Consider the following 15,295-nt stretch of genomic DNA (forward strand, 5'->3'; position numbering starts at 1 on the left):
GCCTACCCGTGCCTACTGGTCGGGGTTTGAACCGGCAACCCTTTGGTTGGTTTGTTAAGTCCAAAGCGCTAACCAGTAGACCACGGCTGCCCCATTGGTCTAGTGTTATCCAATTGCATGCTTGGTACCGCCCCTCGAGTTGGGCCGTTACATTGTTCGTGGCCAGACCCTTAATCTTTCTAGATTACCAGGGTCTGGATTTTCCAGGCCAGGAAGTAGAGGCACATGGCTTCCCTCTGGTCGGTGTTAGGAGGTAAGTGCCTGTCCTTTTCCCAGAGCCATCTGATGAAGATGGTCTATGAAGAACATCCAATGCAAGATGGTCCTAAAACTTTTTCAGGGAGGTTCTGTTCCAGGTTGTCCTCACAAAAACCCTTAGCTTCTTTTCTTATTCTTGTTTTTTTTTTTGCTGGTCATATAATTAGAATATCATCAAAAAGTTGATTTATGTCAGTAATTCCATTCAATTACATTCATATATTCATTCATTACACACAGACTGATATATTTCTAATGTTTATTTACTTTAATTTTAATGATTATAACTGACAACTAATGAAAATCCCAAATTCAGTATCTGAGAAAATTAGAATGTTAACTAAGACCAATACAAAAAAGGTTTTTTAGAAATGTTGGCCAACTGAAAAGTATGAACATGAAAAGTGTGAGCTCAATACTTAGTTGGGGCTCTTTTTGCCTGAATTACTGCAGCAATGCGGCGTGGCATGGAGTCGATCAGTCTGTGGCACTGCTCAGGTGTTATGAGAGCCCAGGTTGCTCTGGTGGCCTTCAGCTCTTCTGCGTTGTTGGGTCTGGCGTATCGCATCTTCCTCTTCACAATACCCCATAGATTTTCTATGGGGTTAAGGTCAGGTAAGTTTGCTGGCCAATTAAGAACAGGGATATCATGGTTCTTAAACCAGGGACTGGTAGCTTTTGCACTGTGTTTCCAAGTCCTGTTGGAAAATGAAATCTGCATCTCCATAAAGTTGTTCAGCAGCAGGAAGCATGAAGTGCTCTAAAACTTCCTAGTAGACGACTGCATTGACCTACCCTGGAAATCCAGAGTTCTTGCGAGAGCACAATGGAATTGTCTCTGCGAGACACTGGTAAAGAGCAATGATGCACGTTACTTTTTCCCCTTGCATTCCGGCGCTGCAACGTTGGACAGTACACATTGGTCATAGTGTTATCCGATTGCGTCGAAGTCCGGAATCATTCAGAGTAAACATGGTCTAGTGTTATCCAATTGCATGCAGTGAGATTTTTACATGCATGCTTGTTGCCGCCCCTCGAGTTGGGCCATTTACATTGCTCTTTGCCAGACCCAGATTATCAGGGTCTGGATTTTCCAGGCTAGCATTGACCCTGGACCTCAGAAAACGGTGGATCAACACCAACCAATGGCATGGCACCCCAAAACATCACTGACTGTGGAAACTTTACTCTGGACTTCAAGCAATGTGGATTCTGTGCCTCTCCTCTCTTCCTCCAGACTCTGGGACCTTGATTTCTAAAGGAAGTGCAAAATTTACTTTAATCATAGAACATAACTTTGGACCACTCAACAGCAGTCCAGTCCTTTTTGTCTTTAGCCCAGGCGAGACTCTTCCGGCGCTGTGTCTTGTTCAAGAGTGGCTTGACACAAGGAATGCGACAGCTGAAACCCATGTTTTGCATACGTCTGTGCATGGTGGTTCTTGAAGCACTGACTCCAGCTGCAGTCCACTCTTTGTGAATCTCCCCCACATTTTTGAATGGGCCTAGTTTCAAAATCATCTCCAGATTGCAGTTATCCCTATTGCTAGTACACTTTTTTTTTTTTTTTTCTACCACATCTGTTCCTTCCCTTCACCTCTCGGACTAACACAGACTCAAAACTGTGGGTTTGAGGATTTGAGCTTGCTTGGTGTGCAGTAAAGTAAAAGTATAGTGACCGGTATCCTTCTGATGCTTTTCTCCAAAGCAACACAGACACAGGTTTGAGGATTGAGCTTACTTTTGTGTATCAGTTTTACGGTGTTTTACTGTGTTTGTACTGTACGTATTTTTAGTTTGTACTATGTTTGTAGTGGTGTGTAGTAAGTAAAGTATAGTGACGTTATCCTTCTAATGCTTTTATCCAAAGCAACACAGACTCACAACTGTGGGTTTGAGGATTGAGCTTACTTTTGTGTATCAGTTTTATGGTGTTTTACTGTGTTTGTACTGTACGTATTTTTAGTTTGTACTATGTTTGTAGTGGTGTGTAGTAAAGTAAAAGTATAGTGACCGGTATCCTTCTAATGCTTTTATCCAAAGCAACACGGACTCAACTGTGGGTTTGCGCATTGAGCTTGGGCTAACGGATTGTCCTGTGGTGGCCCCACCGCTGCTCCTCCATGCTCATAGCATACTGTGTGTTCTGCGTTGCACTGTTCCTAGTCCTGTCCCTGGGCACCAATTGGCCCATTTCCCATAAGCCCCCTTCTCTGCATACCTGTCTTCTCTCCTCCTCAGGAACGCTGTTCTTGCTGTTCCTCTTTTGTACCGATTTAAAAATAACCGCTTGCTATTCTTCACTGATCGCGGGGTACAGATAGTCATCATCCAGTGGTCTATCTAACCGACGAGCATTGTTTTTACTTTTGACGTACAACTGCTTTCTATTATTCACACATCCCGCAGTACTTGCGTTCGATCCCTGAAGGTTGTGTCTGTTTGACAACCTGATTCAGACCGGAGGGATGCACTGTGCACCGATTAGGGGTTAGCGATGTATATTCTATACATCAAATTTGAATCGCTGAACTGCTTAGGCTATCGCTTACCTTGCGTAGAAAGTTAAGCGCCGCTTTTCAACTCTAGCCAACTCGTGGTTGCAGCCTTAGTAATGCCTGAGACAGAGCAGGGAACAGGGGCACACGGCTCATGAAGGTTATCCAGCCCCCCATCATCACTTCCAAGAAAATATAAATGGTGAGTATTGAGTGTTATTACTTTTAGCATTCTTTATATGAATTTATACTTTATTACGCCCTAGTAGCTCATATGATCAAACTAAAATAAGAAAATCAGACATTAGTGAGGGTACACTAATTTAAATGCAATAGTATAGTAATGTCTTAGTAATCCAGTAAAGTCTTTTAAAAAGTACTTACTATTAAGGAGCATGTACCAGTAAAGACAATTGTATGCAATGAGAAATATATTAATGTAGCTAGTTATGCAATGATTACTATAAAAGAGAACCATGCAATACCAGTGCAAGAGTAATATTTCCAATCTATGATTGTTGTCAATCTGTTTTTTTATATATATATATATATATATATATATATATATATATATATATATATATATATATATATATATATATATTTAAAATAACCACTAAAATAAATATGTGAGTATCGTTGTGTATGTTGGTGGTGATTGCTGTTGGTGTTGTGCATGTTAATCTAGTGTTGATTTGTTTTTCAGGCAGATGAAATGTTTTGCTAACCAAAACAAAGTCTGCAATGGTAAGAATAGAGTTCTGGAATCATCATGCAACGCTCGGTTCGGTTCGTTTGGTGCATCTAGGTTGTCCGTTTTGGCTCTCTGTATACATAATTGAAAATGTTTTATTTGTTTGTGTTGTGCATGTTAATTGATTGTGGATTTATGTTCCTGTAGCGCGTGCTAAAAGCTGATGTTGCATGTCCAACGAGATAATGCTACATCAAAAGGAAGGTAAGTAATGTAATCAATTAAATTGGTTCACTAGCTAAGGTCGGTAACATTATGTAACCTGCAGGCAACTCTAGTGGTAATTATGGAGTTTCAGCTTCTGAAGTTCAATGTGTTTAAATCAGGGCTTGAAAACGAAATTATTTTTCAAACGTTCCGTTCCGAACGGTTCAGGTAGGCCTATGTTTAACGTTTTCGTTCTTGCATGCGTTCCGCCACCAACATATCGGTCCTGAACGCAAAATATCGTTCGTTCTTAAAGTTCCGGCAGTGTTTGGCGGGCCTATCAAGTCTATTTTTGTGGACTTTACCTTAGAATAGACGTACTCATTATTCCCCCTTGATTTAGCCTATACCGTAGCTATGCCCAAAAATAATAAATCACAGGCGGCATCCAAAAACATTCAGATGGGCTATCCATCCCATAGCCTACAGACTTACTGTAGGTCTAACCTATGCCTATAAATAATTTCTTATCAAAAATATTTCTGGATACGTGCTAAACTCCTTACCTGGTTGTAGCCTACGTTTTATCCATATGGAGATCTTCAAAGGCTTGCGCTGTAATTCCAATCCTGTTTATTACATTACATTACATTACATTACATTACATTTGGCTGACGCTTTTTAACCAAAGCGACTAACAACATGGTAAACAGTAAGTTTTAGAACAATTCTCACAATTTTAGGACAGTTTAAAAAAACATTAGAGTACAGTAAGAATAAGTGCGTCGGTGAGTGCTGTTTTTAACAGTTACTTGTCAGTTTAAAACGGCTGGTGAGTGCTAGGATCAGTAAGACTTGTTGTAAGTGTTGCTATGAGAGTAGATGTTCTCTAAAGAGCTGGGTCTTCAGGAGTTTTTTGAAAGTGGAAAAGGATGTCCCTGCCCTTGTAGGAACTGGCAGTGTGTTCCACCAACGAGGAACAACAGATGAGAAAAGTTTGGATTGGCTTGAGCGTACCGGTTTATAAACGAACCTGTCTGTTGCTGACAAGGCCTATCTCAAATTTCCCGTTTAACTCTTCTACATAGAATAGGCTATAATTGCGCAAACATTTGCCGTGGACAGGCAAAATAGGCTATTATGCATAGGCTACAAACAATTTCCAAATCAGTTTCAGTAGCCTATGCTACGAGCTGGCCTAAGATCCGAAGTGTCAGACGGATAGGTTACATTACAACAGCAAGACAAAAGATACACATTTGGACCAAAGGTCTATCTATTTATTTATTTATTTATTTATTTATTTATTTATTTATTTTTTCCAAACTGCAGAAATCAAATTATTAGGCTGTTCTATAGCGAACGGGAAAAAAAACGTTATTAACCGGTTTTGTGGATTTCAGAATAACGTTTCTGTTCCGGAACAGTTGAAGACCATTTTGTTTTCGTTTCCGTTTCCGCTCCTCGTAAAATTCCGTTCGTTTTCGGTTTTCGTTTTCGTTCCTTGAACCGGTTCGGAGCCCTAGTTTAAATGTGTAAAAATGAACTGTTCTGGGCTTTACACATTTTTGTATGCATAATTAAGTCAAAACAAACACAAAGCATTAAGGTACAGTGAAGTATTACGTTTGCTTTACATCAAGCGTCCTTATGGTGGCTATATGTATTTAGACAAGAAAAACAAAACTGTGTTTCACATGTAAGTGGGGAGTTGTTTTGTCTGTCTGATGGCCTAATGATTGAGCACTTACTGAGAAATGGGTGTAATCATAGCTACTGCAGTCTTTTGACTGAAGACCAAACACTTAAACTTGTTTATTATTATTATTATTATTATTTTCGTCATCAGGCCCCAGCTCCTCCAGCTGGCTGAGAGTCACAAGTTCCGTTTGTCAGTCCTGGAAAAGTCATACGTTTTGTGTACTTGCATCATGTGAAATGTCATAAATTGCAGTAACAGTGCTTGACAAGGGGAAATTTTGAGTTGTCATTGACTGTGTGGAGAAGACTTAAACAGGCCCAGCCTTGTTAATGTAATGGTGGAAATGTTTTTTAGCGTGTGTGAATTTTGTTGTTTGTTTTGTTGTCAATGGCTTTGGGTGGAAGGCTTCAAGTAGGCCCATGTGTGACGTGGCATTGGGTCAATGGCAGTGGGTTGGATTTTAGGTTTCCCCAGATATGCCAGTGTGATGGTGAAATGTATGTGTGTGTGTGTGTGTGTGTGTGTGTGTGTGTGTGTGTGTTCACAGATGAGTGGAGGAGGTTATGGTGTAGTGAGAGGAACTGTGCGCCACCCTGAGGACAAAGGGGGGACGAAAGAGAAGATGCACAGGCCATTACCATGGCGCCCCTCAAGGCCTTGTGCAGATGGGACCAGACACAACAAAGACTGGAAGTTTGTTTTTCTTTCTTTCACAGATGAGCGAATGAGGTCCTGACAACTGGTAGGAACATTACTGCACCTCACCCAAAGGAGGAAGGGCAGACAGTGGCACAGATCCCCATCTTGAATGCACCTCTAGGCCTTGTGAAGATGCCAGACAAAGATTTTCTAGATGGAGTTAAATCGACTCTGCTGGCAAGACATGGTCCTTCTGAGAAGCTACACCCCAACAGGCATCCTGTCCTTCCGTTTATACCGCAGTGCTGAGTTGGTCTTTAAACGTGTTAGGCAGGCACCCCATCCCTAACCTGACCCTAGCCAGATGAATTTCGCTCCGACTAGCTCCACTCATCCATCTGGAACCGATCCATTAAAGTGTTGCTTCAGAAGGCTGGGCCTAATCAAAAAATGCTTGCATATGATTGAATAAGCCACTTGTCCGTCATCTATTGACGTGCTACTTCAACCACTCACATCGAAGCCAATCCGTGACGCTAATAACAGTCTCGCAGTCGCTTCTACGCTATGTCACATCTATGAAACTCCTGCCCTGCGTCCTGATTGGCTGAACCATAAAGTCGGTTGCAGAAATCACTCTCAATGGAAGAGGTCCCAGATGGATGTGAGTGAAGCTAGGCGGAGCGAAATTCATCTGGCTAGGGTCAGGTTACCCCATCCCTACCATGGTAATTGAGTATTCATAAATTAAGCTATGCTCAGTCATTCGTTAGTGTAGCCTACTTCTCAGGCCAAAGAATTAGTGAAATTAAGAAAATTTAAATAAGTTTTAATTATAGTTTATTGTAGTGAAATTCAGAAGATTCAAATACGTGTTGATTGTAGTTTATTTTTGTAATGTCATTACATTTGATTTCGGTGAAGATTGAATCTGTTAAACATTGGTGTGTTTTTCTTGTATGAATCTATTGTTCTTGTTTGTTTGTACCATGACTGATATTTGTACTGATCTTTTTGCAAGTGTGTTGGCAATGACGTTTGTGTGATGACAATGATATTGTTGTGGTGTGTGTCTTCATTTCTCGCTAAATAGCAGTGACTGTTTTTGTTAATACATTGGAAGTGATATTTCTGTGGTGCTATGCATTTAGCAGCATGTTAGTTTGTATTGTGTTCAGGGACTTCACAAGCTCTTGTAGCTGTACACTTAGACACAGAAGGAATATCTACATGCTTAGACAAGTATTCTGGATATGTACAGAAATCCTTAGAAGTAGTCTGTTTTTATTTAAAATGGTCATTTCAAGAAGCAATCTTTTCAGACCCAAGTCTTAAGTCTTCCTTGGTTTATTACATGTCAGTTTATGGCCTCCTTACACCAAACAACGTTGCCAAGATTTGGGAAAGATTCTTGAAAGATTGTAGTCTTTTGAGCAAAGCTTGAATGGATGGCATTAGTTAAGACTCCAATCTTTGAAGAATCTTTCCCAAACCTTGTCAAAGTTGTTTGGTTTAAGGAGGCCATAAGGTGGTTCACTTTTTTAGGTACATTTCATAGACTAGTGTTACACTAACTTAATAAATGTATCTGGTAGCATTTACGATTATACAGTTTGTGTGGCTTATAAGTATATAATAGTGTAAGCTACTTTGAATGGAAAACCATAATTAGAACCAGAGACAGTCCTGGGTGAGATGGTGCTGATGTGCCATCTGGTGGAGAATGTGAGTGATGCAAATGAAATGTAAGATTTGAAGAGTTTGTTTCCGAGATTCTATATATCCATTTAAAAAACTTTAATGTTATTTAACTGCGTATTTTAGGGAATATCTATAAAATTGCAGGTTTGCTCTTCTGACCAAGTAAAGATAAATCAAATTACAAACCCAATTAAGCCTATTTTCACTGACTTATCTGGAAAACAATGTAAAGTGATTTAAATTGGTTGAACTGGAGGATATAGTGTTTAGGAAACAAAACTTTGTTGTGCGAGTTTATACAGAGTAGAAATAATTAAGGAGAAAAACCTAACTTGTAGAGTGACGTGTGGGGTTGAAACATGTTGGATTAGGAATCCGTGTGAAGTCTACACGAGGTAAACGGTGGTTGGTGTGTGAAGAGCCAAGTTAAGGTGAAATAAGAGTGCCATCTAGCGGTTGATGTGTGAAAGGCCGAAAAGAGCCGTGCCATCCAGCGGATGATCTGAAGGGACGTTCACTGGATGAATCGAGGTAAGGAACGTGGTTGACGGCGATGAACATCGTTGGATTGTATACATAAAGTGGACGGCGATGGATATACAAGGTAAAGGGATTCTATATAACTATCGGGTGACAGGCATTTGCGTGTATGGACGTACCACGTGGGTCCTACCCATAATGCAAAGCGCCGTGTGTCTATCTAGTAAAACATCTTGTGACCGAATATTCCAAATAAACTAGACTACATCAACCCTGGCTGGGGTTACGTTCCTAGAGGTAGGGTTTATGATGGCGTGGGGTCACGGATCCGTCGTATTGAGCGTATTTGAGACCGAAAACAATGAGTCGTACTAGAACACCGTCACGCACGTCACCATCGCGGTTCCGGGTATAAATACACCACGAACATGTTCTAGGTTCGTGCTCGCTTCGGCAGCACATATACTAAAATTGGAACGATACAGAGAAGATTAGCATGGCCCCTGCGCAAGGATGACACGCAAATTCGTGAAGCGTTCCATATTTTTCGTTATTAATCGTTATTTCGTTATTATTTAATAATAAAAATATTAATATTTTTCTTGAAAATTCATTCTTCTCTGTTGTTCTCTGACAAGCCACCAGGGGGCGCATTGAGCACTAGTACAACTCTTCGTCAATAATCATAAAAAATATATATTTTTTTCTGAAAAAATAAAAAATATTAATATTTTTCTTGAAAAGTCATTCTTCTCTGTTGTTCTCTGACAAGCCACCAGGGGGCGCATTGAGCACCAGTACAACTCTTCCTTAATAATCATACAATTATCAAGATTTTTTTTTTAAAAATCAAAAAATATTAATATTTTTCTGAAAAACCATTCTTTTCTGTTATTCTCTGATAAGCCAACAGGGGGCGCATTGAGCACCAGCAGATGGATGCTGCTCTGCACACTGTCCTGACAACTCAGTTATTAATCATAAAAATATTAATATTTTTCTGAAAAGTCATTCTTCTCTGTTGTTCTATAACAAGCCACCAGGGGCGCATTGAGCACCAGTACAACTTTTCGTTAATAATCATACAAATATTAAGATTTTTATCATAAAAATACTAATATTTTTCTGAAAAAACATTCTTCTCTGTTATTCTCTGATAAGCCACCAGGGGTCGCATTGAGCACCAGCAGATCTACTGTGACAACTCTCAGGACAATAGCATTATTTCCTATATCTGTTTTTACTGTCACCTCCAACACATATGAAAGAATCTTGCATGGGCCACTTACGTTGCTGCATTGGCTCAGCAAGTGTTTCTTGTGAATGTTGATGAAAGCTGGTGTGCCCCAGACAGCTGCTGGAGTTGTAGAAGACAACTAGACCTCCCAACCCTTGATGTCACCTACAGCTATGACACTGCCCGAGAAAGACTCCCAAAACATTATTCTGTAATTTTGCAGATTAATTGAATATCTAGGCTTATGCAGACATCATCAGTGTTTTTGTTGGTTTCTGTAGTGAGTGTGAAAACTGCATAATCAATATTACTCACATTAATGTGACTTATAGGGTGTTGTACAATAACCCATAGGAGCTCAGCATGGACGTTAGTATACTGACAAGTCACCAGAGGGCGCTGTTGACCACGGTTTTCACCACTAGTCCGAGTGAATGATGTTTTGTCATCAGAGGTGGCTGTGTAGCAGGCTTGTGTCAGAATTGAATTGAGAATGACTAATAAATTTCAATTCAATTCTCGAATTTGAATTGAGGTCAAAAACAGGATGTAGAATTGAAATCCGAAGAAATGAATATACATAATTTAAGGGTATAAAATGAAGCTTCAGGAGAAGATGCATCAAACACACAACTTAAAACAGTAACTAATTACATTTCCAAAGTAACCTTCCCAAAACTGAATGTAGTCTATGTGGGATTCAACATATTTTTTCTGTTGTGAGACTGGAATTGCTTTGAATTACCATGAATTCAATTACACTTCCTGTCATTCCAATTCAAACTAAACTTTCTGTGGGATTTCAATTTCAATCAATCAATTTCAAATTCCAATTCATGAATTGAATGGAAGCTAATTTGTGAAGCATCAAACATATAACATATATGTATGTGTTGCAGTCTCACGTTGCAGACATCAATGATTAATTGGCTTGATATACAGAAAAATGACAACAGAGTAATTGTCTAATGATTATCAGACAGAAAAGCACAACAAACACATCATGGTTGGTGTAATGGGATAAGCTGTTGACTGATTTGACTGGAGAACAACGTGGGCTACACCATGCAGTTGGTTGCCAGCCACCAGCGGGAGTGGGAGAAGAGTGGCTCCCACAGCCCACTGAGGGCCAACGAGGACGCACACGCCCAGTACTTGTGTGCCCACCCTGCTTTTGTGGAGCAGCTGAAGTTCTGCCAGGTGCACGAGGAGTATGTGACTATGTGTGTCTGTAGTCTCTTTCCGACCAAGTAGTTACAGGAACTTAGTTATAGGAACAGTCCACTTCTTAACAGTTCTACTAACTACTCTCTCCCAAAAGAGTTTTTTCACATTTGCATTCGCAAAAGGCAACAACCTGGTAATTATGTGAACAAAAATCTACACGTTTGGATGGCCAAAAAAAAGATAAATCATAGGTGGTATTCCACACATTACCATGGTGTTAGGGTAGCCTACTCTGCACATGTCATTGACGGTGACTGCTAACTTCAGTCATTTGCATTTATCATGCGGAAAATCTGACACCAGGCACTATACTGATGCCTGACCCAAAGGGACAATTATAATAAAAGAGAGGAGTTATGTGCTGGCCCGGGACAAGGAGCCAGGTGCCTCCTCCTCGGACCCTCCACCTGTCGCTAAAGTGCTTGAGCGCTGAGGTCGACTCTCCCTGTACTGTAAGTATACATTTTGATGTGAATACTTGTGAGTAATGTATGAGTGATGCACTGTGCTAACGCTGTGATGTGTGTTGTCAGGCACGTACAGGGACGCCCCACCAGCAGTGGTCCCCTCTTCCTGTCTCTCCTCCTCTCAGCAACCACTTCAGTATGTATAGTTTTCTTTAAAAAAAAATTCTCTTTAATAAAAATAAACATTAGTTGCTTAAATACTCTGTCTGTTTTTGTGAAGGACAAAAATCACCATAAAAGCTGGTTGAAAATAAGCCCTAGTTGTTTGCCGCCGTGTGTGTGTGTGTGTTTGTTTGTTTGTGTGTGTGTGTTTACAGACATTGACTTCCCCTCCACAAGGACCGGGACCTTGCCGTGGTGTGGAGGTTTCATACAAACACCGGTCCACCCACCCTGCAACAACTCTTCTACAGGACAGTGACACTACGTTTCTTTAAAAAAAAAAAAAAAAAAAAACATTCTATGTCTGCTGTGATGTGATGTATGTGGTTTAAAAAAAAAAAAAACATCCACACCACTGTGTTCTGCATTCTGCATCTCTACACTGAACACTTATGCCGTGTGTCTGCTCTGATGTTTTTATTTTTTATTATTGTTTTGTAGTTTAAAATAAACAATCTATATGTATAATATATAGAATATATAACACACTGTCATGTCTATGTGCTGTTATGTTCTATGCACTGACAAGTTGTATAGACCTACTATGTAACATTTAGCCTAGGCCTACGTTTCAACAAGAACGCCCAGACCAATACTGTTGACAGGAGCATCAATTATCTATTTCTACAGTAAGGAATTTCCGTTGCCTACCATAGGAGTTCATCAAGTCTGAAGTAGCACGTCAATGCAAAACAATCCATAGTTAGGCCTACGAGTTATGATGACAATAATGCTAGCCGCCAGCCTTGTCAAAGTTAACTTTGCTAACGTTTTGCTGAGCCTACCCTATTGACTACATTTGTTGCACACTTAAAAAAATATCTTCAAAAGTATTTAGAAGGTGGTTTCATTTATTTCCATTCCAATAACTTCACACATTACATTTTCGTTTGCACTTGTAGGCTATGCTGCATTCATTTCTTTGTTCCTACTATTTAGTTTATTTTCTGGAACTTCTATTTCTCAGAGCCGTGTACGGCTCTGCTATTTCTTATCCTGGACTGCCACCTGCTGGATAGAAAAAGCAACAGGTCATTATGTGAACAAAAATCTACACGTTTGAATGGCCAAAAAAAAAGATAAATCATAGGTGGTATTCCCCGCATTACCATGGTGTTAGGGTAGCCTACTCTGCACATGTCATTGACGGTGACTGCTAACTTCAGTCATTTGCATTTATCATGCTGAAAATCTGACACCAGGCACTATACTGATGCCTGACCCAAAGGGACCCATAATACATGAACACTATAAAAGCTGGTTGAAATAAAACCATGCTTTAATAAACAATTAATAAATGAACACACTATAAAAGCTGGTTGAAATAAAACCATGCTTTAATAAACAATTAATAAATTAACACACCATAAAAGCTGGTTGAAATAGAGCCATGCTTTAATAAACAACAAACAAATAAACATTTATTACAATTACAAATAGACAAATGGCATAAAAAGCATGTTCATAAATGCTTTGATGGGAGAAATCAACACTGGTCCTTTAACCGGTCGTCTGTGTACCCTTTGATTGACACGTTTGTCTTATTTGTATGGCCGCAAACGGCCTTGCGTCCCATTTTTCACTACATTTATTCGGGATAAATACTTCGAGGGCATCGTTTAATCCAATTTTAGGCAGGGCTGCGGGGCTAGGTCTAGGAAAGCGGCAGCCAGGCGGCCGTGGGCTCCCGCGCACGGGACGGCAGCTCACGCCGCCATCGGGGCCAACATCGAAGAACGGTAACTGGCCACTGCTCGGCCACTGCTCTTTACCTGTGTCTTATCTGTGTCTCATTTGTCTGACCCGTCATTGGCTTGTCTTATTTGCATGTCCCGCCTTTACAACAAACCTTGCATGTTTTCATTGGCTTGTTCTATTACATTCTGGTTCGTGATTGGCTGAATTCCCCAGCGTGAAGTTTTGAGTTGAAGTTCAGCAGTACGTCTGTCTGTATTCACTCTATTTTTCACGGCTCGCAGGAAAAGTTCCTCATATCTAAACAACACGTAAGTTACGTTTTTTGTCTGTGGTCGGACAACTTTAGCAGTGATGTAGATGCTGTAGCGAAATTCGAAGTGTTAATATACGAACTTAATGTTTAGAGTGTAACCGCGAATGCATTGAAATGAATGGGCACATATTGTGTAGCCTCCTAACGAGAGCTCTCGCGTTGGGAAAAATGCATAAAATGAAAATCTGAAAACGTAGTTATCTTCGTAAGACCCTTGGGTAGCTGTGATACTAATGTTGTAGCGAAATTTGAAGCGTAAACATGCTAACTTTATGTTTAAAGTGTAACCGCGATCGTTTCCCATAGGAATGAATGGAAACACACAGTCTCCTAACGAGACCTCAAATTCGGAATAATGCATGATATTAAAATCTGAAAACGTAGTTATCTTCGTAAGACCCTTGGGTGGCTGTGATATAAATGCTGTTGCGAAATTTGAAGCGTAAATATACAAACCCTATGTTTAAAGTGTAACTGCGATTTCCATAAGAATGCATTGAAATGAATGGGCACAGATTGTGTAGCCTCCTAGAGGCCTCATTGTGTTGAACACGGTATGCATCACTTCAAGTCAGATCTGCTCAGATCTTGCACAGATCTGCATGAAGACGAACACGCCTATCGTGAATCCTAATGGTCTGATGTCCTGACATTAACATTGATGCAATGTTATCCCAAAACCCCAGGGGAGGCAAACGGCTAATGTACATTAACAGTGCAATTAGTCAGTGAAGTTTATTACAATGTTTTTCTATTACAGCTATCTGGATTGGGTACGACAGCTGACGGTGATAGATAGCTGGGTCCAGGATAGGCCTCCTGAGGAGTTATGTGCTGGCCCGGGACAAGGAGCCAGGTGCCTCCTCCTCGGACCCTCCACCTGTCGCTAAAGTGCTTGAGCGCTGAGGTCGACTCTCCCTGTACTGTAAGTATACATTTTGATGTGAATACTTGTGAGTAATGTATGAGTGATGCACTGTGCTAACGCTGTGATGTGTGTTGTCAGGCACGTACAGGGACGCCCCACCAGCAGTGGTCCCCTCTTCCTGTCTCTCCTCCTCTCAGCAACCACTTCAGTATGTATAGTTTTCTTTAAAAAAAAATTCTCTTTAATAAAAATAAACATTAGTTGCTTAAATACTCTGTCTGTTTTTGTGAAGGACAAAAATCACCATAAAAGCTGGTTGAAAATAAGCCCTAGTTGTTTGCCGCCGTGTGTGTGTGTGTGTGTGTGTGTGTGTTTGTTTGTTTGTGTGTGTGTGTTTACAGACATTGACTTCCCCTCCACAAGGACCGGGACCTTGCCGTGGTGTGGAGGTTTCATACAAACACCGGTCCACCCACCCTGCAACAACTCTTCTACAGGACAGTGACACTACGTTTCTTTAAAAAAAAAAAAAAAAAAAAACATTCTATGTCTGCTGTGATGTGATGTATGTGGTTTAAAAAAAAAAAAAACATCCACACCACTGTGTTCTGCATTCTGCATCTCTACACTGAACACTTATGCCGTGTGTCTGCTCTGATGTTTTTATTTTTTATTATTGTTTTGTAGTTTAAAATAAACAATCTATATGTATAATATATAGAATATATAACACACTGTCATGTCTATGTGCTGTTATGTTCTATGCACTGACAAGTTGTATAGACCTACTATGTAACATTTAGCCTAGGCCTACGTTTCAACAAGAACGCCCAGACCAATACTGTTGACAGGAGCATCAATTATCTATTTCTACAGTAAGGAATTTCCGTTGCCTACCATAGGAGTTCATCAAGTCTGAAGTAGCACGTCAATGCAAAACAATCCATAGTTAGGCCTACGAGTTATGATGACAATAATGCTAGCCGCCAGCCTTGTCAAAGTTAACTTTGCTAACGTTTTGCTGAGCCTACCCTATTGACTACATTTGTTGCACACTTAAAAAAATATCTTCAAAAGTATTTAGAAGGTGGTTTCATTTATTTCCATTCCAATAACTTCACACATTACATTTTCGTTTGCACTT

The 15,295-nt window shown here is 40.2% G+C and overlaps 2 long non-coding RNA genes and 1 other non-coding gene across 3 annotated transcripts; all 3 read left to right on the plus strand.

The window, feature by feature from the left end:
* The first annotated feature begins 8,620 nt into the window (after positions 1 to 8,620).
* On the plus strand, positions 8,621 to 8,727 carry LOC121704453. Its single transcript, XR_006030539.1, has one exon. It is a non-coding gene; the product is annotated as a U6 spliceosomal RNA (small nuclear RNA).
* A 2,209-nt stretch (positions 8,728 to 10,936) lies between these two features.
* On the plus strand, positions 10,937 to 11,654 carry LOC121691883. Its single transcript, XR_006025207.1, has 3 exons — positions 10,937 to 11,095; positions 11,177 to 11,246; positions 11,428 to 11,654. It is a non-coding gene; the product is annotated as an uncharacterized LOC121691883 (long non-coding RNA).
* Positions 11,655 to 13,189: 1,535 nt separating this feature from the next.
* Positions 13,190 to 14,779, plus strand: LOC121691894. The gene is made up of 4 exons (XR_006025208.1): positions 13,190 to 13,278; positions 14,044 to 14,208; positions 14,290 to 14,359; positions 14,553 to 14,779. It is a non-coding gene; the product is annotated as an uncharacterized LOC121691894 (long non-coding RNA).
* Positions 14,780 to 15,295: the final 516 nt, after the last annotated feature.

This window comes from Alosa sapidissima, chromosome 2 (assembly GCF_018492685.1).
Source record: "Alosa sapidissima isolate fAloSap1 chromosome 2, fAloSap1.pri, whole genome shotgun sequence".
NCBI classification, from domain to species: Eukaryota; Metazoa; Chordata; class Actinopteri; order Clupeiformes; family Clupeidae; genus Alosa; species Alosa sapidissima.